Raw genomic sequence first — 11,680 nt, 5'->3', positions numbered from 1 at the left:
GGATACAACTACTTACAAGGCTGTTGTTGGGAGCCCAATTGACAAGTGATGGGATCTAGCACTGGCTAAGTGGGTGGCAATAAAGATGGAGAGACATGGCTGGATTCAACCACCATAAACAGGAAAATCAACAGCACTTAGGGATGGGTTGGGTGGGGTGGGGCATGGTGGAAGAAAAGTGTCAAGGATGAACAGTGGTGCCAACTATAGAGACACATAAGACAATTAGGTTGCAGAGTAGAGGTCCTGAATTTATTCAGTAGACATGGAGTTGGAGATGCATTTGAACAATGAAAAGAAGATACATAGAGTTAAGAACACAGACAAGGACCTAAAAATACAGATTTATGGGATCTCAGTGTTTAGCTGACAATTAAAGCTATAAGTATGGATAAGATCATCTTGGGAGAGAGTATAGAGATTCTCATGGAATCCAATATTCAATGGTTGCCCAGAAACAGATGGATGGCTAGAAACTGAGAAGCATCCAGAGATGTTGGAGGCAGGATAATATTATGTCCTGGAAACTAAAGGTTGTTAGTGCTACTAGAAGTGATAAGTGGTTATTAGTGTTGAATGCCTCCGAGAGGTGTGCAAAGATGAGGACAAAAATATTTCTGTAGGTGCCAATAACATGCAGGTCATGACAGCAAGAGTTATTTCAGAGGAGTCATGTGGGCAGACATCAGACTGGAGTAGGATATTGGAGATAGAAGGTTTAGGCAACATTTTTGAAAGGAAGAACGTTGTAGGAAACGATATAATATGACCATCATGCAATGGCATCCATTTGAGAATAAGATATACCAAACATTGGATTTCATGTACCAGATCATATACTCAAGAGACACATCACTGCATGTTCTCCTTTTGAGAGAAGGGAACATGAGGCAAGTGGGGGAAAGTGCTGATAACTTATGTGTTCCAGATGACCACAAATTGAACCCATGCCAGCAGAGAGAGAGAGAAGAACCAGAGCAGGAAAGCAGGAAAAGCTTCAAACAGCTGCATGAAAAATATTACTGTAGAACCCCAATGCTGATAGCTCAGAATCTGCATTAAGTGTGGACGTGTTCAACTCTCATGGGTCTCTGTGCAAGTCCGATCCTTGGAAAGCACTTGGAAAAAAAAGTCCAACAGGATTTGACTAAATGAAGTATTTGATTAGTTATCACTAACAGAATGATGCAACCCAGGAAGGACTATTAACTCATTGTTTCTAAACTTTGCCATTTTTTTTTGTACTTGGCTCCAGCCTTAAGAGCTCTTGCCAAACAGCAGGGTTTCTGCATGTGCTTTGGCCTTCCTGAGGACCTCATAATGAGCCAGAAACTCTCACCATCCAGGAGAGGTCTTTAGGAAAAGAAGGGGAAAGGGCATGGGCACAACCACAGGGAGAGGCAGCTTATAGTGAGCACACACATAGAGACAGTGGGGAGGACAGAGGACAGAGTCCAACAGGGGATGTACATTAGCTGTTCTTGCAGCTGGAAACCCTTCTCTACCCTCCAGGACAAATTTTCCAGTCTAAGTCCTGGCAGTGATGCTGACCTTTGGGTTGCTTACAAGAGAGTAAATGAAAGCTTTCCCTCTCCTCCAACACATCCTTCTTTGACTTGAAACATGTGACAAGGCTGTTACCTCCAGCAGATGCTTGCTGGATGAATCAGCATTCTAAAAGACAGAGGCCCCAGGATGTGCCAAAGCAGCAACAGAATCAGTAAGGATTAAGAAGCGAGTAGGGAGAGACAGTTCAATGAGCGCAGCCTTCTGCAAAGGGGGCAGTTGCACCATCTTTGAAGTGGGCAGTCCAAAAATCTTATTGAGAATAAAGGATAAAATGGTGAGAACTACGTGTGCAGGACCCGGAGCAGACCCAATTGGGCCTAAAATGGGTCTTGTTGGGGGAATGAATATCATAATAGTTGAATGGAAGCATTATCTCTGAGGATAGTCTCTGTATATTAAAAAGTCCTAGTCCCACACCAGTTATTTTCCTTTTCAAACGCATAGCCTCAGGGATAGAAATTGGGGGTTTCCTTTTCAAATGCATAGCCTCGGGGATACAAACGAGGGTTTCCTCATTACCACATTAAAGCATTCCTGCCTCAGAAGTGTTGTGGCCTCCTTTTTCTCTGTTGCTGTATTAGGCAGAAACGGTAGTTTCACAAACTCCATGAAAACCCACAGTGAGGGCTTTAAGGTTATGGAGCTCAATTCTCATAGGAAAAAGATTGAGCCACAAAATGTAACTGATGTGTCCTCACGTTGTTCCATTTTTCAGTCTGCTTCTAGTCCTGGGTCATGTGCCCTTGTGTATATTCCCTCGGGTCCTATCTGGCAAAAAATAAAAGCCTTTCTTCCTTGGGATTTGGATGTCCCCTATCAAGATTCAGAAGCTGATGTTTGCTATGGCTTCCTTCACTCCCCTCTGTTCTAATTGTATATTGTCTTTTTTCCTTTCTCCCTTTTTCACCAATGTTCCCAAGAATCTTATCCACTGTAGTGACTTCAGCGTTTACCTCCATGAAAGCATTTCAAATCTATATTCTCTCCTCATCTTTCCTACTGAGTTTCAAATTATCTTACCTCTAGACATTTTTACATTGTTGTTTCACTTGCATTGTAATCTTAACATGTTTAAACTCAATTCTCTCCACACTGGCTCCTCACCTGTATCCGTCCAGGACCAATCAAAGAAGCAGAATCAGTAGGGGATATGAATTGCATACAGCCAGTATGGATTTGTTACAGGGAATTGCCTTTATGGAATTGTGAGAGTTGGATAAGCAGTCTCTGTATGGTTATTGTTTCTGATTCTGATGATGGAGCTTGAAGTCCATGGGGCAGGCAGTAGGGAAAGAAAGACAGGTAAAGTGGGGAGATCAAGAACAGGTTGGAACCAACAAGCACAAGCTAGAACCCCATGAGGAAGAACTGGAATACATGTTAGTTCTTGTTGCCTCTGACCTTGGTGATAAGGGTATCTAGCAGAAGTGGGACTTTTTGTCACAGAGCTAGATACAAATACCTGGCCTAAGAGTCACAGAAACCAAAAGGCAATCAGGGCAAAAGTAGAGCAGTTATAGGCCCAGCTGTTGCCTCAAACCAACGAAGTGAGTCAGCAGATCGACAACAACATGTGTGAGCTGAAATAATGGCCACTGTTTCTCTTCCAGCCTTCAAATCTCCCGAGAATCTCCCATGTGGCCAACCCTAACTGGAAATAAACAAGAGAGTGAATTCTGGGAAATGTAGCTCAGCCTAGGCAAGTTGATAACATTACAAAGCCATTAAAATCCACCCCTAGACAACTTGGCATCCATATATATCTCCTTAAAGTACACTTAATCACTGAAAATGATAATACTAAAGGCATGCCTCTGCCTAGTGTGATACAACTATCTCTCATACAACTGAAAAAAAATGCTAACCCTTTTCCCAAGTTTCTTTTTTTGTCCTTGGTGATGTTTATTATTTTCCAGGCTGCTTCACATATATCCTTTTATAGCTTGTAACTTAAGTGCTAAGATATAAAGTAAACTATTATTAAGACAACTTGTGTTAGATGATAAGGGGCCATGAAAGGGAAAAAAATGAAAATATCTGGTTAATATATAAAAACATATTTAATTTAAAATAAGGAAGAAATACTTACAACTCTTATAGTCCTTGTTTCTGCAAGGGTCATATGGTCATAGTTAATATCAATCACTACCTTTTTCCCATACTCTATCTATTGCTATTCTTTTTGCCCTCAGCAAGCACCTCAGCTGGTCATAGTTCTTTGCTTGGTGGAGTGACACAAAACTTCATTCTTGAAAGCTCTGGGGTATTAGCAGTCCTGCCTGAATTGAATTGTTAGAGTTTTTTGTTGACTTTAATCTAGGACATGGAAGTATTAAGAGGCACTCTTGAAGATTTCCTGCATTCCATATATGCTTGTTACTCCTATTGTGTTACAAAGTAACAATTGTGTTGCTACTGGTCACACAATTTTTCCCTGATAGAACTGAACACCCTAGCCAGAAAATAACCTCATTTTCTGCCTGTTAATGCAATGGCATTAGGTATCCAGAGTAGACAGGCAGCAGTCTCGTCTTCCATTTCAGTGGAATTAATGTTGGTTCCCCTTTTGAAAGTATTCCTCCCTTACAACTGCGATCTCTAGACTAGTAGAGCCTACAACATAGGGATAGGTAGCAACATTTTGCTAATGGATTAGTAGAGGTAATAGTGAGTGCTGCTACTCCTATTTTCACCACTGGCTTTTTAAATCTATGAACATATATATATATATTTTTTGTTTGTTTTTTTGTTTGTTTGTTTGTTTGTTTGTTTTTGAGATGAGTCTTGCTCTGTTGCCCAGGCTGGAGTGCAGTGGTGCGATCTCGGCTCACTGCAAGCTCTGCCTCCCAGGTTTATGCCATTCTCCTGCCTCAGCCTCCCGTGTAGCTGGGACTACAGGTACCCACCACCACGCCTGGCTAATTTTTTGTATTTTTAGTAGAGACAGGGTTTCACTGTGTTAGCCAGAATGGTCTCGATCTCCTGATCTCGTGATCCGCCCACCTTGGCCTCCTAAAGTGCTGGGATTACAGGCGTGAGCCACCGCACCCAGCGGATCTATGAATATTGACTATGGGAGAAACAGCACCATATAGTGGACTCTGACTCAAAGCATCCTGGAAGACATTGCCCAGCCCTGCAAGGTGTTTTCAAAAGGCCATAACAGCATTTTCAAAAGGCCACTCTGTTTCTATCAAGCCAGCTGCTTCAGGATGATGGGGAGCATGGTATGACCAGTAAAGTCTGTGAGCATGGGCCCACTGCCATGTTTCATTTGCCGTGATGTGGGTTCCTTGTTTGGAAGCAGTCTAGTATCATGATAGTAGATAAGGTAAGTTTATGGATGGTAGTTTTGGAGAAGCTTTGTGGACAGAGAAGGTAAATCCATATCCAGTATAAGTGTCCTTTCAAGTACCCAGGTAGACTACTCAAAATCCTGCCCACTGTGAGGATGAATTTCCCCTCATCCCTGTCTTTCAAGGCTGTTATTGAGCAGCGCTGTAGATGTTACCACTATCTACTTTCGTGTAGTGCCTTCATGTGATGCAGCATCACCAGTAAACCAAATCTGAGGTTTTTCTTCCTTCCCCTTGTCATAGGGAACTCCCCACCAGACCATCGATACAGGTTGGAAAAGTGGAAGTATATAGCAGAAGTAGGGGCCATGAGCATTTGGGCTACTTCTTTTTTTTTTTTTTTTTTTTTTCAGATGGAGTCTCGCTCTGTCGCCCAGGCTGGAGTGCAGTGGCACGATCTCAGCTCACTGCAAGCTCCGCCTCTGGGGTTCACACCATTCTCCTGCCTCAGCCTCCCAAGTAGCTGGGTTTACAGGCACCCACCCCCACTCCCGGCTAATTTTTGCATTTTTAGTCGAGACGGAGTTTCACCACATTGGCTATGCTGGTCTCAAACTCCTGACCTCAAATGATCCACCCGCCTCAGCCTCCCAAAGTGCTGGGATTACAGGCGTGAGCCACCGCGCCCGGCCTGGGCTACTTCTTCATGCAACTTACTTGTGGCTTCAAGGCCTGATCAAGTCTGATCACATATACACCTCTTCCATTTGATAATGGAGTGCTTCTTTGCACACACAACTTTATGGCTTATCTAGTTGAACAACCTCAAACTCACAATGGGGAGCTCAGGTTCCATGGTGAGTTAGTGGCTCATGGTTAAGCATCCAGTCTCTACAAAGGCTCATTAGCAAGGCAAAAGTGGTTTCTGAAAAAGAGGGCAGTTATCTGCAGAGTATGGCAGTGGTTAGCTCCAAAATTCTAAGGGTCCAGTTTTGTGTCACTTATAGGGGCTTGCCAAAGACGACAAAATGCATCCTTATCTGCCACTGACACTTTAAGCACCACTGGAGCTCCTGGGTCATATGTCCCAAGTAGCAGAGCAGTTTGCACAGCAGCCTAGACAAAAGCCTTCTCTTATTCTGGGCTACAATCAAAACTAGCATTTCTTAAGTCAAATTCATACAATGGCCAACCAAAGAGGAAAATAAGAGGCATTCTCTCAATCAGCTTCTGTCTTAAAATTCCCTAAGCAAGTGTCTTATTGGCCTGCCTGGGACCTGTGCCAATCCCTCTAATTGCAATGTCTTGGGAGTAAAGTTCTACTACTGATGCAGCCTCATTCATGCAACCACACCCCATTACTAGAGTTTGAGGTATCTGTGGTTGTTAGGCCCCCTCCAAAACCATATTAGTTCCCCAAATGATGTTCTGGGAAAACAAATCAATGTCTACCCCTGGAAGGATTAAGCTCTTTATGGCCTTCACTGTCTTCATTCATGAACATAGCATATCTTCCCATTTAATTAAGTCTTTTCTCTATGGCTCTTAGTCACAATTTTTAGAATATGTGTATATGTACATGTGGTGTATCATACATTTGTTTTACAGCTTAAACCTTTATTATCTAGTTATTTTGGGTAATAAGAAAGCTATTAATCTTCATACATTTTCTATTTATATACTTTACTGAACCGTCTGTGACAGGCAGAATTCTGAGATGGCCCCCATGACCATTACTTCCTGATGCTACTCCCATGATTACATTAGGTTGCATTGCAAGAGAAAATTTCTAGATGTATTAAGGTTACTAGTCTTGACCCTAAGGTAGAGAAATTTCTGGGTGAGCCTAACTTAATCACAAGTCCTTCTAAAGTGAAGTCTTCTCTAGCTGGTGGTAGAAGAAAAAGTCAGAGAGAGATTCAAAGTGTGAGAGAGATTTGATGCAAGGGAGATTCTCTGTTGCTAACATGGAAGGATCTGCAGGTCAAAGGGACCTGGGAGTGATATGTAATTGCTGACAGTAGTCCCTGATCAGTATTCATTAAGAAAACAGAACTTCAGTCTTACAACTGCAAGGACCTGGCAGGCTAGAACTTGTGCTGTATTTGATGTTTGCTATATGTATCAGGTGAAAGACTAAATCCACTATAAGTGTTCTAATCACAGTTGGTGCCAGAGACCTCACATTCCTCTAGTGCGTTTTGTTTTGTTTTGTTTTGTTTTGTTTGTCTCCCTGCTTGACTTTGGGATTCCTTAATACTCCCCCTCAGGGAGAATCTGGATCTTGCTGCTCTTTCAGCTGGAATTCACTGTCATTACGCTGGAGCCCTATTGGTGTGGTGGTAGGGTGTGGGGAGGAATAGTGTTCTATAATATTATGATGAAATCTCAGCCTTTTAGTGAGCATGTGACCTTTGGCTATGACCTTCGCAGATATTTCTTAGTTTTTTAAAACTTCCCCTCTTAGGTGAGACAGGAAGGCTAAGGAGGCTGAAGTACAGGAAATGCACTTCTGCTAAGTGGGATAAGCCTCTGGTAAAGTAATTCCTCTTAGTAAAGTAGTCCTTTCTTATGGAGAAGTCTCTGGGCATATTTCAAATGATTAGATTAATCTTCCCCTCCCGCTGCCAGCACAGGAAGGGTCTTTCTTGGACTTTCATCATGAAAACATGGCAGGGTTCTTGGAGGTAAAGCCCACAACAGTGTGGGGGTCCCAGCTATGACTTCAGCTCCCATGGGTCTTTCAATGTCATATTAGTCGACACTCAGCCTCCAGCAATTTTTCCAAACTGCCATTTGAGTTTATGGTTCCAGCATGTCTTCTGCTCCAGGTAAGCAGAGCTTGACTGTGACTCTCTGGACTTCTTCGTCTTTCCAGATGATGATGGTGGCAATTTGCCCTGAAAACTCAGTTCTCTGCTGGGTCAGAGAAAAGACATTGATTTTCAGTGTGTCCAGATTTTTCTTGTTGTAAGGGCAGGAATGATGGCTTGTAAGCTCATGCAGGTGAAACAGAAAGTCATTAACTTTAATTTTTATTTCTGCATTCTTATATTTCTCAGTTCTCTTTATGACCACCTATTCCTACTTTAAAAAAGAATTTTTCATGAATCTTTTCTTGAAAGCACCAATAGATATTCTTTAAAATTGCTTTTCATTTTTGTAGTTTATTTTCATAATAGAGATCTGTTTTACTTTGAACCTTTAGTAAAAATATTCTTTTTCTCGTGCCGTAGAATTTTTTCAACCCCAAGAGCTTGTGTTGTTTCCTTCTGAATATTTACGCTAGAAAAAGAAGAAATCTCTTTAAGCCAAAGGATTGTAAACAGACACTATTCTTAGACTGTCTTTATCTTCTTTGATTTTGACCTTAAACATTCTTACTTTAACCCCCTCAGAGCTAGATTTTTCATTTTTTAATTTTCTATTTTAATTTCTGAAATACATGTGCAGAACGTGCAGGTTTGTTACATAGGTATACATGTGCCATGGTGGTTTGCTGCAGCTATCAACCCGTCATCTAGGTTTTAAGCCCCGCATGCATTAGGTATTTGTCCTAATTCTCTCCCTCCGCTTGCCCGCCCCCCACTCCCGACAGACCCTGGTATGTGATGTTCCTCTCCCTGTGTCCATGTGTTCTCAGAGCTAGATTTTTAATATATATGCATGAGCACAAGCATCAACCCAATACACCCTACTCATCTGGCATTCGTTTCACATGATTTCAATAGACTCAGGTCAAATCATCATGCCCTTCTATTCTTGAATTCTTGAAAAGTCTGATACATACTGTAGTTTGTACAGACGTATTATGTGAAAGAGTAAATCCACGATAACTGTGCTACTCACAATGTGTTCCCTGGACTGGTGCTGCTTTCTGAACTGTTTTGTACTGGTCCACAATTAGATACGTACAGAAATGGAGAGTATGACCTTAGAGACTGTGATAACAATTTGATAAAATAATTTTATATCTGCTGGGCATGGTGGCTCACGCCTGTAATCTCAGGACTTTGGGAGGCCGAGGTGGGTGGATCACCTGAGGTCAGGAGTTCGAGACCAGCCTGGCCAACATGGTGAAACCCTGTCTCTACTAAAAATACAAAAAATAGCCAGGCGTGGTGGTGGGCGCCTGTAATCCCAGCTTCTTGGGAGGCTGAGGCAGGAGAATCGCTTGAACCTGGGAGGCGGAGGTTGCAGTGAGCCGAGACTGCACCATTGCACTCCAGCCTGGGCAATACAGCGAGAGTCCATCTCAAAAAAAACAAAAAGAAAGAAAGAAATAATTTTACAAATTATTATTATTTACAAATATTAGATTTGTGGAATCTAATAAGAGAACCTTGAACTTTTGCTTTGTGTATGTCTTTGGCTTGTTTTCTCTTTTATTTTTCTACTTAGTCATCTTTACTGATTTTACCAAAGCATGGATCAATGATGGATTGGACATTAAAAAAAAAAAAAGTCCTTTGCCACAGGTAGTTTGAGAAGAACTGCCTTAGAATGAAGCACTCCTAAATATCTCTTTGACTTTTACTCTACTGGCAACCCATTTCCCAAGGTACAGTGAGCCACCACATTTCCCCTTAAACATCCATCACTTTACTGTGAAAGGATACAGAAAAAAAGAACTGGGTTTATTAGGGAAGCAGAAGTAGAGTAGGAGAGCCAGACTAACGCCATTTTAAGTCAACCTCCATCTTGAGACTAACAAGGCACATTCCTTGCCAGTCATGACCCATGGTCATAAGATGTTTACATTTAAAGAAACAGCTTAATGATATCTGCAAGGACATATTCCTACAGCAACAGAGTGTCCCTATGTCCCAATATCCATAACAGTATATGATTTCAAGTTCATTATAGTTATGCTTTAACGTACTTATGTCAATTATGATGTATTTATTTATTTATGCTTTGATGTATTTATAGTTTTGCTTTGGTGTATTTATGCCAATTATGATGTATTTATTTATGATGTATTTATCCTTGGCATCCTAAATGCCAAGGATAGTTTTATTTAAATCAGCGAAGTAATACATTTTGTCATACTTTCAGCCCACCCACATGTAGACATAACTTACCTTAGCTTTTACATAGATAAGACCCCTAAACAAGAAAAAACAAAGATGAGGCATTCCTCTTCTTGATTTCTGAGGACACCCTAATCTGTAACTGAGTAGCTTTCAATAAACTGTCTCTTCTCACTGTACTCTACGACTTGCCTTTAACTCTTTCCTGCTCAAGATCCAAGAACCCATTCTTGGGGATCCCTTTTCTGGCAACAGCTTGAGAGGGCTGGGAGAATGAGGAGGCATGGGAAAATGGGAGGGGCATAACGGGGCTTTGATTCTTTCTTAGAAAGTACCTCTCCTGCAGTACGTAGATGGCTGCCAGCGTCTCTTTCAATGCTATCTCTGAGTTGACAAGCTCAAGGAAGAAAGTTGGGGGCGGGGAGGTGACTCTTGAGAATCCTTTTCCTTCCTTCTCTCCTGGGGCTCACTCTGCTCTGACTCAGGGGACAACACTGTTTTGTTGACTACAACCTCCTCAACACTGCACAGAGTGGAAAGATACCTCCCTCCTCCTGCCAGACTTTGATGTCTGCGTTCTCTTCTTCTCACCTCTGATACTTTGCCCAGTACTCAGGAATGCTTCAGATGACAAGACAGACACTGTCTGCATGCACCTGAGGTGCCTTGGAGACTTAGCTTATAGGCAAATAGATTGCACTGTCATAGGTTGTACTGTGAAGCCACTACTGGCAACCCCTACTCTGTATCGGTGTGATTTTTTTTTAAAGAAAACATTTTCAATGATTTGTTTAATTTAAATAAGAAATATCATCACATGCTTACACATTTCAACAGTACAAAGGATTGTACAGTAATTAAAAATTATTTCTCCTACTCTGACTTCCTCATACCCTGATACAGTATCATGCCTTCCCCATACCACAAATGGTAGCAAGATATGTGATTATTTTGCTTGTTATTTCATTAAACAAAATATCTGAGAGTACCTTTCCTATTGATGCATATGCATCTTGTTCATTCTTTTTAATGACCACATAGTATTCCGTTACATAGGTATGCATAATTAATAAAATAATTCCCCATTAATGGATATTTACATTTACAAAAATGTCACCAACCTTTTGTTACTATGAGCAATGCTGAATCAAAACCTGATATACACTTCTTTGCACAGATGAGCCTGATGTAGTGGGAAGACTACTTGGCTTTCTAGGGATTCTTAGATTCTTCATGTGTGATTGGTTTTTGAGATCTAACATAGGACATCATATTTATCCTTGCTGTCTTTTAATGTTTCAATACAGCATGCCTGCCTAGAGAGATGTTTGGAATCTGTTTCTTGCCCTCCTATCTTCATGTCCTTTGCCAAAAATATCTTTTTCTAGTTCATAAATAGTAACATCAAGCAGGATAGGAACGGTGTCATAGCTCTGTGGCACTCCCTGAGTGACTTCTCTTTGTTTTCATCAACTCATTAACCCTTAAGTTATTTGACAGATTATGAATCTATTTAACTATCTGATTGTCTTCTAAGATATTGTGGGATTGGGATGAATTGACAACCTCTTCCTCCACCTTACCTCTACCCTCATCTCTTCTATCAGAGAGAAAACTGGAATAAAAACAATATGAAAAATAAAAGTCCCACTGGAATTTTCTCTATAGGGTAGCAAAGAGAGCAAGAGACTTTTTTTCCTCATTCTAGGCTCTTATTTTATTTTTTCATGTTCATATTAGTTCTTCCAAGGGTTTATATCGAATACTTCAAGCTTGTCAAGG

This window comes from Pongo pygmaeus, chromosome X (genome assembly GCF_028885625.2).
Source record: "Pongo pygmaeus isolate AG05252 chromosome X, NHGRI_mPonPyg2-v2.0_pri, whole genome shotgun sequence".
Lineage (NCBI taxonomy): Eukaryota > Metazoa > Chordata > Mammalia > Primates > Hominidae > Pongo > Pongo pygmaeus.
This window is presented reverse-complemented; position numbering follows the sequence as displayed.